The 14,053-nt window shown below is 35.6% G+C and overlaps 1 pseudogene; it reads left to right on the top strand.

Moving 5' to 3' along the window:
- The first annotated feature begins 4,419 nt into the window (after positions 1-4,419).
- Positions 4,420-5,527, top strand: LOC148776826 (olfactory receptor 4K15-like; annotated as a pseudogene).
- The last annotated feature ends 8,526 nt before the right edge of the window (positions 5,528-14,053 follow it).

Genomic DNA, 14,053 nt, shown 5'->3' with positions numbered 1-14,053 from the left:
TTTAATACAACATTTTGTAATAATTTTTATAATGGAACTAACACATTCTGGGGATTATGCTTTCAAAAGGCAGAGAATTAGAGAATCATAAAGATTAGGAGGAAGAGTTCTTATCCATTTTTGAAAAGAAATGGTGCACCTTCATAGTGGCAGATTGCCTAAAATTGCAGTTATTTAGTGAGAGGTAGAGTCAGAACATTGAAGAAGGAAATGGCAACCCACTCCAGTGTTCTTGCCTGGAGAATCCCAGGGACGGGGGAGCCTGGTGGGCTTCCATCTATGGGGTCACACAGAGTCGGACACGACTGAAGTGACTTAGCAGCAGCAGCAGAGTCAGAACATAAATTTCAGTGACTCAGGCTATAACTTCTTGTATAGTCCATGATATCTTTAGACATCACCTGCTGATTTGGGTTTTAGGCTATTTTAAAGCTTATAATTTAGAATGGCTTTTGTTGATTCATGACAAAGAAATACCAATGTAAATAAATTATGAAAATAAAAATATCCTGCTGAATATATGCCCTACTTGTGAAAAGAGAAGATATGTCCTATATGATTACTGTATTTTAGACTCTTACTACTATTATGATAAATTTACTACATGGTAAATTCATTATTTCACAAAATAATATTCAAGTATTATTTGAATATTTGATTCAAGTATTTAATGATTATATATCTCTGAGAAGCAGGGGGAAAGTTACCTACACTTTGAATCAAGAGAAAGTAAGATAAGGGGAAGAAAAAGCCTAAATATTTCCTAAACATGGTTCTGATAAATGACACTATATTCTTGATATTTCAATATTTTTACAGACCCAAAATCATATAAAAACCACTGTCATTGGTGATGCTTCCTAAAAATATTCTTGCTAATTAAAAACAAAGTTTATATGAAATTGTAGATTAAGTTCACTCAGAGCCTCCCCTTGAGAACAGTGTTTGAATCCCTCAAAAATTTCATCTATTCTCAGGACCTGTCAGATGAGGTTAAGTTGAAAGAAAGCATTCTCCTAGAATATGTGGGTAAGTAATTCTATACTTAAAGCTTCAGTGGAGACTAAACACTAATTCTCTTCATGTATGCTTATTGATATTTAATTGGTTTTAATTTCTGGAGGTCTTTGAAAGTCATTTATGCTAAATTCTTTGGAAAATTGTAAAATAGCAGGGTTTTTTGGGGGGAGGGGAGGCATTTCTTCCTTTTTAACTCTTGCTTTGTCTTTTAGATTCCGGACTGCTCCAAATACTCCCTGTTACTTAAGTTCTGCGTTAGGACACAGCATGCAGGTTGATGTCCCCTTAAACAGCCCATCCTGTCTACAAGCATCTCGAGTCTATTTCCTACTTATTTAAAAATAAACGTCTTTATAACTCATTTCTTCAAGGCCAGGTCTGTTTTCTTAGAAGATGTAGAAGTAACAACTAAATCTGATCCATGAATTAATAGCTATCGATTATAAGCTTTCTCCACACTTTTCACTTCATCTTAGGTAAATGAAAGCATTTTGTCAGTATCCTTTTGAAGATGACACACAAGCTTTGTCTCCACAGAGTTGGTTAAATCTCTGATCTGGATTTACATGGAGAAGGTAAAGGCAGCGGAAATGTGGGAAAGCTTGTAAAAGATGTATCTCTGACTGGTAAGAGTTTGGTGGCCTCTGTAAACTATACTCAATTATTTCACTTCATCTACCGGTATTAAGTTCTGAGATAGAAGTATTGGAGAAATAATTATTTGATAGAATTTCATATAGAAGGGGACTGAGGGTCACCTAGTAAATCTTATATGCATGTTAATTTATCTTTAATTATTATAAGAAATGAAAAATTGGTGTTTACATGAACACATCTACTAATTGGAACTCATTCTTAAATGAGACAGATAACACCATCTTTACCAGTAAAATAATCTGAAAATAGTAATAATTATTTATTCTGGTCTGAAACAATACATCATTCAGAACATTTGCATATATTTAATCATTACAATTGATTAAAGATGTGTCACTGATGTCATTGGTTAAGAAACATTTTCAATGTCTCCTTGAGAGCAACATCATTTTCTATATTTGATATTTGAGGATATTTGAACCCTGAAAGACTAAATGTTCAGAGTCATATAGCTGCCCAATGACAACTGTTTTTACTCTAACAGCTTTATGTTTCTATTAGTACAGTAGTTTTATTAGATGTAAAAAGACAGTCCAATTCCTCTAAAAAGGAGTGAAGGGAAATGAGGATTCAGCATCTTCTCTAAATGAAAATAGGGATTATAAATATTAATAAATGAGCTTTGGGGAGGCAAGTTATAAACCTAAGTGATCTATCACCAGCTCATGGCACAGAGCCCTGGGGAAAATGGACAGTTATGTACTTAGAGAATAAATGAACTAAAGAAGAATGAACTTTATTAGAAGTAAAGGATTTATACTTAGACTAATTAATTCAGTTTCTTTTGCTCACCACTTTGATCTTGTATACTAAGCTCAGATGTTGATTGAATCAGTTCTACCAGTATTCTATCTGGAAAGCAGGATCCTTTCTTTTCCTGGGAACCCCAATAAGCCAATGACAGTGAAGAATACAAGAATGCAAATGACTCAATGGGAGAGTGACTCTTAGGATGACTGTCTCACATAATAGATTTTATTCTAAAGATGTCAGAATGTCTTCTCACAATGACTCCTGCTGCCCCTTTCTGTTCTAGCACCAAAAGATCTCCCTTGGAAGCTCCCTGTGCTTAAGACTTTGCTTTTTCTGATAGGGCAGATATGAACCCTTATTTGCTGGTTTTGTTAGATATTAAGTCTTGCCCTGTATCTAAGGATTCAGTATAGGATTCATGTCAGGGGTGTAAGAGTCAGGGTGTTTTCCAGGGAGGATACATCAGGGTGGGTTCCTGGAGTTGACTTGCTAATACGAAACTCCCGAGAAATGATGAGGAGGGGAGAATGGCACTGAAGAGAATGTGGTGGCTCCTTAAATATAAAGTTGTTTCTATGTGTAATTTTACTGGCCACCTGTTTTGACTTCAACCTCTGCTCGTTAGCTTTTTGAACAGCCTGGGATCATATTTTGATATAATCTGAGATAAAATGTGAATTAATTCTTTGGTAGATTTTCTAGAGAATTAGAGATTTGAAATATACAGGTGAGTCCCTGAACTTGGTTCCTGGGGGTTGAAATTATTCATTATATACCCTGTCTTTATGTGTAAACATTCCAGTGAAACTCAAAGGGTACTAGGCAATTTTTAATTATAATCTAAGAAGACATTAATTTAAAAAATTGCAGATGAGTAGAAATCAGTAAAAGATACTCTTTCCTAAGACCTAATTTAGATCCAGAGAAAGGTTCTTCAAAATCGTATGCTTCATTACATTTAATCACACAACTTTTCCAAGTTTTTTTAAAGTTAAAATAGCATAAAAGGGAGAAAGTTCTGATAGAATAGAAAATAACTGAATAGAAAAGAAAAAAACAATTTTCCTATGATACAAATTTCTTACTGACTACTTTCATGCAATACAATTTTTAAGCCTTGCCAAATCAAATAAAATATCAATCATAATTCAATAATATGTCTACATTACTAACACCAATGGCTGAGTTTAAAAAGCTTAATATCTTTGGGGAATAAACTGGGAGGAACTAACACTATATTCTTTCATATGATAGAACTGCATGAAGAGATGAATCACAGCTCTAGGAAGACTTACAATAGACTCTGGATCTTTAAGTTTTGCTGTGGTTTTGCATTTTAGTTGAGATAATTTGTAACTCAATAGGGAAAGGAATAAGATTTAATTATTCAAGGCAATGAGTTCCTATGAACTCTCTCACATAATGTAATGCCATCTTTTCTTCTCCTATTTAATTTTTTGAATATATATCACATACACTCAAAAGCACATGGAGCAGAAATATGTATCTTGATACATTTTCACCAAGTGAATACTCCTATGTAACTATCAACCACATCAAGAAACAGAACATCACCAACAGTTCAGAAGGCCCTTCCTATCCTTTCTGTCCCCAATTTCCCTTTAAGGATAATCATTATTGAAGCTTTTTCAACCCTAGAGATTAGTTTTACCTATTTTTGAAATTTATTTCAAAAGGTTAGCACAGTATACACCTCTTTGTATCTAACTGTCTTGGTCAACATTAAGTCTGTGAAAATATCTTCCTTTGTGTTAGCAGTTCAAAAAGGATTTATGTTCTTTACTGCAGAAAAATGATTTAGTCTCTGTAGATTCTTAGACTGGATTTCTGTAATGTCAAAAAAATTTCAGATACTCAATTTCATTTTTAAGTTCGTTTATTCCATTTGTTAAATTGATGTAATCGGATATGCCAGGTGGTTGAACATCTCTCCCCTCCATCCTTCTTGAATAGTGTTGTCGTGCTCTCTATATGATCTTTGATGATATGTGAAAATTTAGATACAAATATAAATAGAAACTAGAGTCCTAGGGTATGAAGCAGAACTGGGAAATCAAACCCATGCTCAGTTCACTGATTGATATCTGTTTCTCTCACATTCAGGTGACTAAAGAGAAGTCCTTTCCAAAGTCAATGAATGAGACAAATCACTCTCAGGTGACTGAATTTGTGTTGCTGGGACTCTCTAATTCCCAGGAGCTCCAACCTTTCTTGTTTCTCATATTTTCACTACTCTACCTAGCAATACTGCTGGGCAATTTTCTCATCATCCTCACTGTGACCTCAGATTCCCGCCTTCATACCCCCATGTACTTTCTGCTCGCAAACCTCTCTTTTATAGATATATGTGTTGCCTCCTTTGCTACCCCCAAAATGATTGCACTTTTTGGTTGAACGCAAGACTATTTCTTTTGATGCTTGTCTGGCCCAGATTTTTTTTGTTCATCTTTTCACTGGCAGCGAGATGGTGATTCTTGTATCCATGGCTTATGATCGTTATGTTGCTATATGCAAACCTCTTCACTATATGACAATCATGAGCCGCCGTGTATGTATTATTCTTGTACTCATCTCCTGGTGTGTGGGTTTCGTCCATACTACTAGCCAGCTGGCATTTACTGTTAACTTGCCTTTTTGTGGGCCTAATCAAGTGGATAGCTTTTTCTGTGACCTCCCTCTGGTGACTAAGTTGGCCTGCATTGACACTTATGTTGTCAGCCTACTAATTGTTGCAGACAGTGGCTTTCTTTCTTTGAGTTCCTTCCTCCTGTTGGTTCTTTCCTACACTGTGATACTCATAACAGTTAGGAGCCACTCCTCTGCTAGCATGGCCAAGGCCCGCTCCACACTGACTGCTCATGTCACTGTGGTCACACTCTTCTTTGGACCATGCATCTTCATCTATGTGTGGCCCTTCAGCAGTTATTCAGTTGACAAAGTCCTTGCAGTGTTCTATACCATCTTTACTCCCATTTTAAACCCTGTTATCTATACTCTAAGGAATAAAGAAATGAAGGCAGCTATGTCAAAACTGAAGAGTTGCTATCTGAAGTCTGGCCAGGTTCTGCAGTCATAAGAAATATCGTATTTCTGGAAACAAAGTAAATTCACAGGACTGTTAACACTGTAGCTGTGTCTCTACATATTTACAGATGGAATCACTGTCACGTTCAGTTCAGTTCAGTTCAGTCGCTCAGTCGTGTCTGACTCTCCGCGACCCCATGAATCACAGCAGGCCAGGCCTCCCTCTCCATCACCAACTCCCGGAGTTCACTCAAACTCATGTCCACAGAGTCGGTGATGCCATCCAGCCATCTCATTCTCGGTAGTCCCCTTCTCCTACGAATGGAATCACTGTCATGTTAAAACCAATCATTTTAACCAGTGGGAAGCATTGATTAAGTTGAAGTAAAGGTTAATGGTGATAATGAAAGATACAAGAAACCTTAGCAATTTTCGTCTTTTCTTCTTTCTATTATGTTTACTTGTCTTTTTGACATCCTTTCCTCCTTAATTTTTAAAATTTAAATTTGTTTTAAGATAAAGAGCTACTGATGTGATATCAACGGTACAATATCTTTAACTTTATAAACTGTAAATACATGGGGCCTTCTTTGGTTGGAAAAAGTATTGTTTATACCACAACGAACAGAATTATTTTTACTGTGTATAAATAAGGCAATGCACTGTTTTACAACAACTTTTCAAAATTGGAAGAATAGTGACGTGAACTTTCTGTTTTGCCATTTTATGTTCACTCTCCTGCAATAGCAGGAGAATATTGTGAATACTGTTCCGAGTCATTTGTTTGGTGACTTATCATTGGATTGTTAGTTTTCAAGGGGTTCCTCCACCAGCTCCATTTTTCCTTGTAAACTTCCCTGCCATTTGGGTCATATGAATTCCAATTAAATGGAAGTATTCACAAGATACAAGGTCATTATGGGATTCACTAGCAAGATCAAATAGATGAGCATCAGTGATAACTCTAAGGGTTCTGGAGGAAAATTTTGTACTCTACAACTGAGCACCATCCACCATTTGGAAAGCAGATCGTAGAACCCTATCAGGATTTATTCTGAATTAAGTTCCTGACCATGATTTAACAAGTGACTATGTGACTAGGATTTCCCACCATTTAAAAAAATCACAATTTCTATCATTCACTAGTTTTACATCGATGTCCATTATATGCCATTCTCCATAGAGAAGGCAGTTAAGGTCTGGGGAAAGGGTAATCTATTAGCCCACTTTGGTTCTGTATCCCCCCAGTACTTACATAACAGAGACATGAATCAGCTGGAATTTAGGTTATGGATCAGATGGTAAAGAATCTCCCTGGAATGAGGATACCTGGGTTCTATCCCTGGGTTGGGAAGATCTCCTGGAGAAGCAAATGGATATCCACTCCAGTATTCTTGCCTGGAGAATTCCACGGACAGGGGACCCTGGCAGGCTACAGTCTATGGGTTTGCAAAGAGCTGGACACAACTAAGCAACCAACATATACTCTGAATCTTTGGATTCCCTTTCATGAAGGCTTTTTGACTACAACTACTCTTAAAACTTTACCTGTAAGTAGAAGAGATTGATATTGAGAACTTGCCAATCAGTTCCTCCTCCACAGGTGGTAGTAAATTGTCTTTACAGGAATGAAATTTTACTCTAGATATGAATTTTCTCTCTCTGCTTGTAGTTCTTCTTCCAAGATCACTATCCAAGGCCTCAGAAAGGGTCTGATTTATGTATTTAGGATTCTACAAAGATTACCTGTGCAACAGATTTTACTCTGACAAATATTGTAGCAATAGACACAAGACCATGAGATCAATTTTCCTGAACAATTCCAGGCTCAAAGAACAATTGAACGTACAATCAGATGCCCAGAAAAGAGTCTAGCATTATGATTATACCTACTTGGAAACAATGAACTCTAACATATGATATATGCATTGAGTGCTGAGTGCTCAGTCATGTCTGACTTAGCAACCCCATGGACTGTAGCCCATGAGACTCCTCTGTCCATGGGATTTCCCAGGCAAGAATACTGGAATGGGTTGCCATTGCCTTCTCCAAGGGATCGTACTAACCTAGGGGTCAAATCCATATCACCTGCATTGTCAGGTAGTTGTTTTTTTTACCAATGAGCCACCAGGGAACCTGTATGCACTGAACTAGCAGTTAATTGTAACATTGTGTTATCAACTTTCAATATACAGTTTTGAAAAATATAGAGTAGAAATAAGAATGTTCCTCTTTCCACCATTCTTAGTGATCTATTTATGAACTTTTTGCTTCTTGCCACTGCAATTCCAGGCTTTGCTATACTGAAGATTCTGATTGCCAGAAGAACAACACTAATGAGAAATACACTATGATTTCCACTGAGCCAAATCTTTGCCAACTGCTTGACCACATTGGGATTTTCATGTTAATAGACAAGCAGCCCCAAAAGGGGGAGTCACTGCATTAACTAGAATAGATGACATAGTTAATACGTGGAGCTAAATAATGTTAGTAAGTTCAGTCTCTCAGTCATGTCTGATTCGTTGTGACCCCTTGGACTGAGGCATTCCAGGTTTCCCTGTCCATCACTAATTGCCAGAGCTTGCTCAAACTCATGTTAATAATGCAGACTGCAAACACATATCACAGTAAGACATAGAAGAAAAACCTATAAGAAGTTAATTAATGATCAGGCTACCACTATAGGAACTGAGCCTTGATCTTCCTTGGAAGCCCTTGATGAACCACATGTCCCAGTACCATGATGTCTTGATTACTATAGCTTTGTAATATAAGAAAGGGGAGGGAAATTTATTGAAAGAAATAATGACAGAAAATGTCCCAAATATGAGAAGGAAAATGAACATCCATTTCCATGATACCTAAAGAACCGAAATAAGTTGAACATCAAGACATCTTCACTAACATATATTATAATCAAATTGTCAAAAGTTAAAGACAGAGGGAATGTTGAGAATGGCAAGAGAAAAGATACTCAAGACATAAAAGGGAATTCTTATAAGTCTATATGCAGATTCCTCTGCAGTAACATTGCAGACCAGGAAATAGTGAGACGATCTATTCAAAATACCTGAGAGAGAAAAGCTTCCAGTCAAGCTGAGGACCTTATCCCTGACCATCTTGCTGAATGTCACTCCACTCCACATTTATGTATTTGCTCAGCCTCAGCATACATGCAAGTCAGTTTTAGAATTAGTAATATATACTCCCTGAGAAACAACTTTACCAAATATAGTACAGTGCTAATGTATAATTATTTTTAACTTAAACTTTCAGGTTAAAATTGGAATGCTCCAGTTATGTAGGGTGGTTCTTTTCCCCCTTCCTCCTTCAGTGCAGTTATGTCATACATTTCTAATAGAGTTAGAGCTGTTTTTCAGATTCTGAATTCTAGGAGGGATGCCCGTATAACCTGGTTGATGTTCTGCTTGTTTGCTTATTTGTTTATGTTTGCTACTAAAATTAAACACTTATTTACATGTCTATGAGTTTTGAAAAATACATAAGGTCATTTATCCATCAGACTTGTAACATACAGAACAGTCTGAGGGCCACTTTTAATGTAAAACAATCAAGACATAAAGAAAAGAATAGGGAAAAAATTTTAAATGCGTTTACATTTCCTTCCATAGATATCAAATGTTTTTATTGTACCATAGCTGCTTCAGATCTTTAAAAGTATATGTAATATCACTGATCCAGTTGAAAAAAGTTTCATCTTACTTCCTGACTATTTCTCTTATCTTCCATTCAAATACTACTCAGAATTTGGTGTTTATCACTTCCTTGGATGTTTTGGAACATTTATTGTCCATAATTATTTAAGCCTGTGAAATCATTTAAATTGTGTCATTTCATTTTTAAACTTTCTTAATGTTCATATATAAAATTCAATTTTAATTGTTGGCAGTATGCCATTGTGTTAAAATATTATATTTTTTTAATTTCCCCATTTATAAATACTTAGATTATCCTCTTATTTGAAAATATTTTAACATACGACATTGTGCATGTATCCTCATGCATGTAAAACTTTTACTAGAGTATACAGAAAGCTGAGTTTGCTGAATGGTACAGAATCCCATCTTCCATTCTTTAAAAATGACCAGTTATAAATTACAGCAGAATCTCTGAAGACAGTCAGGGATGGAACACATATAAAATATCTAAAATATGGTCTAATAGTTTACAGGCATATTTGTCCAGGAAATAGAAGATTTGTCATGGAGAAAAAATGAAAGCATCTTCAAATATTTGAAGTACAAATATGTTGAAGGAGGAGATTTCTTCAACTATAGGTGGTAGAACCAGTTGAACATGATAACAACAAACTAACTGTCTTGCAAAGTAGTGGGCTCCTTGTGACTGGAGAAAGCCTTCCCAAAAGTTGGTGATCATTTATAAGACTGTATGATGTCTCGAATGATAGTCAGAAAGTTGGGGGTCAAAAAGCTTACTCAGGAGTTTGAGTGATAATCAAACAACATTTTGTTTTCATATGTACCACTTAGTTGGTTGAAGTTTTTTTTCTTTCACTGTTAAAATTATTATGTAAAATATAATTATTCCCACTGCAGGATGACTTCACAGTTTTATAAAGGGTGATATTTCACTTCTCCAATGAGATCAGTTTCCTGGCATCCTGGTAATATAAAATGTCATATCTTAGGATACTGCAATTATATGATTGAAAGAAAGAGGAGCAGAGCCTGCACTACGTTGGCACAGAACCTGAGAGGCTTAGCACATTTCAGTGCAGAGACCAATTTAAAATCATGTCAAGAGTCTATTGAAAATGCATTCAACATGAAAATTCACAGGTTAATGGAAGATTAGAAGAGTCAGAGAAACAAGGACTGGGAGAATTATTAGAACGTGTAAGTATCATAAGTACATTTTGAACAGGTTTGCTTGGAATAGGGAAATAAATAGTAAGCTGTTTTCTAGATGTAAAATTGACAACTGGAATTCAGCAAAAGAAAGTCACTGTTGTCTCAAACTGGAAACCCCATCTAAAAGAAGCAAATTTCTGTTCTTTTCTCTCTGCATATAACATAGACACTCCTACTGCACTGGTTTAGGGATAGCCCTGATAGGAACAGGATTAAAATTTGACGAATTGAGGGAAGTGTGTTATAAGCATTATCCATGCCTTCTTTGCTCCTTTTACACTTTATAGTCAAAGGATATTTAGACACTAATAGCCTGGTGGGCTACAGTCCCTGGGGTCAAGAATTGGACACGACTGAGGACTTCACTTCAGTCTGTATTTACTGCCTATCAAAATTTACCTGGAATGAAGACAGGAATTGCTGTCCTTTATTGCATTTTGCTTTCAATCTTATAGGAAAGTAACTTTTATAAGATACATTATGGACAGTAAGAATTATGCCTACTCATGTTCTCAGAGTTCCATTGATTCATTCTAGAAGTATCAAACTTCACCTAAAACCAGGAGGGAAAATTTATTTTATGATGGCTTTGCAGTCTGAAAATATTTTTATGCCTGAGATTTATTGGCAGTGAGAAAATATATAATTCATCAACTAAAATGCTGATGGACTTTCTAAGGAAATTCTAAGAAATTTGAGCGATTTTTCTGAAATTCACATGTTACCATTACACAACTGCCTCTACATTTCTAATTTTAAAGAAATTAAAATATCCTTGGAGATTATTTCGTCTTATTTTCTAAGCTAATAAATGGAAGAAGATTATTTATATATACTAACATGTGCCTATCTAAATTATCAAAAAACAATGAAAAATATTATATTGACCTGGTCTGTAACACTTAATAGTAAAGTCAATATGGAGAGGATATTCTAGTTACTGCTTTTGTTTTGAAAAGTAACTGACAATTCTGTTGGGGAGATGGATATTATATAAAATAAGTTTCAGGAAATTTTTAGAGATAAGACAATCTGTACAGTAGATAATGAGTGATAACACTTCCTTGTGTAACATTATAAAACTCGGGCTTTCTTCTCTCTTCAGCTCCCATGCCTGCCCTTGGCCCTCTACCCAAACCTTCTCTCTGAGTGTCTATTATGTTCAGCATACATATCTCTCATCACTCATTACTATAATCTCCTAATGTCAAATTCCCAATTAGTTTCTAATCATTGCAAAGGCTTTCCTTCTATCTGTATGCTGAAGTCAATGATGTTTCAGAGTGTAAATGGTTAGAGTGAAGTCTTAGAAGACCTGTAGTCTCTATTTTGGCCTTTCTGTAAAGGCTTCTGCAAAATTTTGTTTCACTTGTAGATACTACAAGGCATAGCACAAGGAGGGAGTTGTGCTGCCTTAGACTCTTTATTCAGTCAGAAGAGCAGAGAAAATTTTTCTCTACCTTCTTCTTGGATCTTCTTAGGTTCTGTGTCCATTTTATCTATTAACAAATATCTGAATACCTGACCCTGCAGAGTAATTGATGCCTAAATTTCTTTGATGAAATCATCATGATTTTATCTTTTCTTTTTTTTTAACCATATATACTGTTTCCATCAGTGTAACCAGTTAAATTTTTTTTTTTTTTTTTACATTTAAGCAATTTGCTCTCTGGGGATATTTTCTTTTTTCTTTTTTTTAATTAAAAAAATTATTTATTTTAATTGGAGTCTAATTACTTTACAATATTGCATTGGTTTTGCCATACATTGACATGAATCCACCCCGGGTGTACATGTGTTCCCCATCTTGAACCCCTCTCCCTATACCATCCCTCTGGTTCATCCCTGTGTACCAGCCACGAGAATGCCAGAGAATCATAGGCTATTATGGTTAAATAAGTATAGTTCTCATCTGCCTCCTTTTTTCAAAGAGAAACTGAGTACTCGAAGGGTTGTGTGATTTGTCTAAAGTTTGGTAAGATAGTGGAAAAGAAGTAGAAAAGATTTTATCCTAGGCTAATGTTCTGTCTATATCATATGATACCTTTGGATGTCTTTTCTTGATGTGCCTTTCAGGCTATTTTAAAGCCTATAATTTAGAATGGTTTGCTTATTCAAGTCAAGAAAATATTAGTAGATATAAAATACATTTATAGCTACTAGATATAGTTATTAGATAGAAATAACTAATGAAAGTAAGAATCACCTGCTATGTACTTAATTGTGAAAAAAAAGTGTACCGGAGTGACTTTCACTTTCACTTTCCTATATGATGCCTATGTTTGAGAATATTATCACTAACGTTTTCATTTTTGTGTGCTCAGTCATGTCCAAGTCTTTGCAACCCTATCGACTGTAGTCCTCCAGGCTCCTCTGTCCATGGAATTTTCCAGGCAAGAATACTGGAGTGGGTTGCCATTTCCTTTTCAGGGCATCTTCCTAATCCAGGGATCAAACCCATGTCTCCTACATTGGCCGGCAGGTTCTTAACCGCTTGAGTCATCGGAGAAGCTCCACTAATATGGTTAAATCTATTATATTGTTACAGGATAAAATGTCTGATTCAATTATATGAAGATCATACATATCTCTGAGGAGGGAAAAATTAATATGTACTTTAAGGGGAGTAGGAAAAGAAGGAAGAATTTTAAAATTTTTCTAAGCATTATTTTGAGAAAATGATTAAATTTCCAGACAATTCAGGAACTATACAGATCTAAATTTCATGGAAATAACTATACTTGATTGTGTTTCCAAAAAATAAAATTTGGAGTGCATTTGATTAATATTTCTGACTGAAATGCTTTCTGATCATAAAAAGAAGGCTTACATGAAAAATTATACCTGGAATGTTTTGAGTTCCTCCTGGATATCAATATTTTAACTGTTTGATTAATTCCATTCATATCTCTGGAGGCTATGTTGGAAGGTCACATTTCCCAAGGATATGTGGCTGGAATGTAGGTCAGGATTCAATCTTCTTTATGTGACCTTTAGTGAAGTTTTATTGATTTTTATTTCTAGAAGTCTCTACAAATTGCTGTGATTGCCAACATATTTCCTTATCTACTGCTATCATAAAGAAAAGCAACGTAGCAACAACTAGGCTAAATTCTGCACAACATTTGAAAATTTATTTTCATCACTTCTTTGCTTCTTTTTACTACCTCTTTTACCACTCTCAGATTCCTGAGAGCTCCAAGTGCTCCCCCAGCTACGAAGGGCTTCCATCAGGATACAGCATCCAGCCCTGTCCCACATCCTTGGAGACAAGTCCACCCCAGGTTCAGGCACTGTGCCTCCTAACTTTTAGAAGTAAAGCTGTTTCATGGCTCATCATCTGAGGGCCATGTCAGTTTTTCTTGGTAAATTGTGCCTGACAACTAAATCCTTTCCAAGACTTAATGACCATAGATAAAGATGTGTGCACACTCTTCATTTTATCTTAGATAAGAGGCAGCACATTATTTGTGTCTTTCTGAGGACCATACAACAGTGAGGGAACAGGAAAGGAGAAGAGCATGGAAAAAGTAGACAGTCAAGAAAGTTTCTGATATTCTTTCTAACTCTAACTTTAAGCTGGTAGAGTTTATTGGCATCTGTAAATTATACTCATGCCTACTTTATCTTACCTATCAGGCAGAATATTTCAACAATAAAAAGTATTGGAGAGAGACTTTATT

Source organism: Moschus berezovskii, chromosome 9 (assembly GCF_049115385.1).
Source record: "Moschus berezovskii isolate FMDL1 chromosome 9, NW_MosBer_1.0, whole genome shotgun sequence".
In the NCBI taxonomy this organism is placed as follows: Eukaryota; Metazoa; Chordata; class Mammalia; order Artiodactyla; family Moschidae; genus Moschus; species Moschus berezovskii.
Note: the sequence above shows the minus strand (reverse complement) of the source record. Positions and strands in the feature narration are given on the sequence as shown.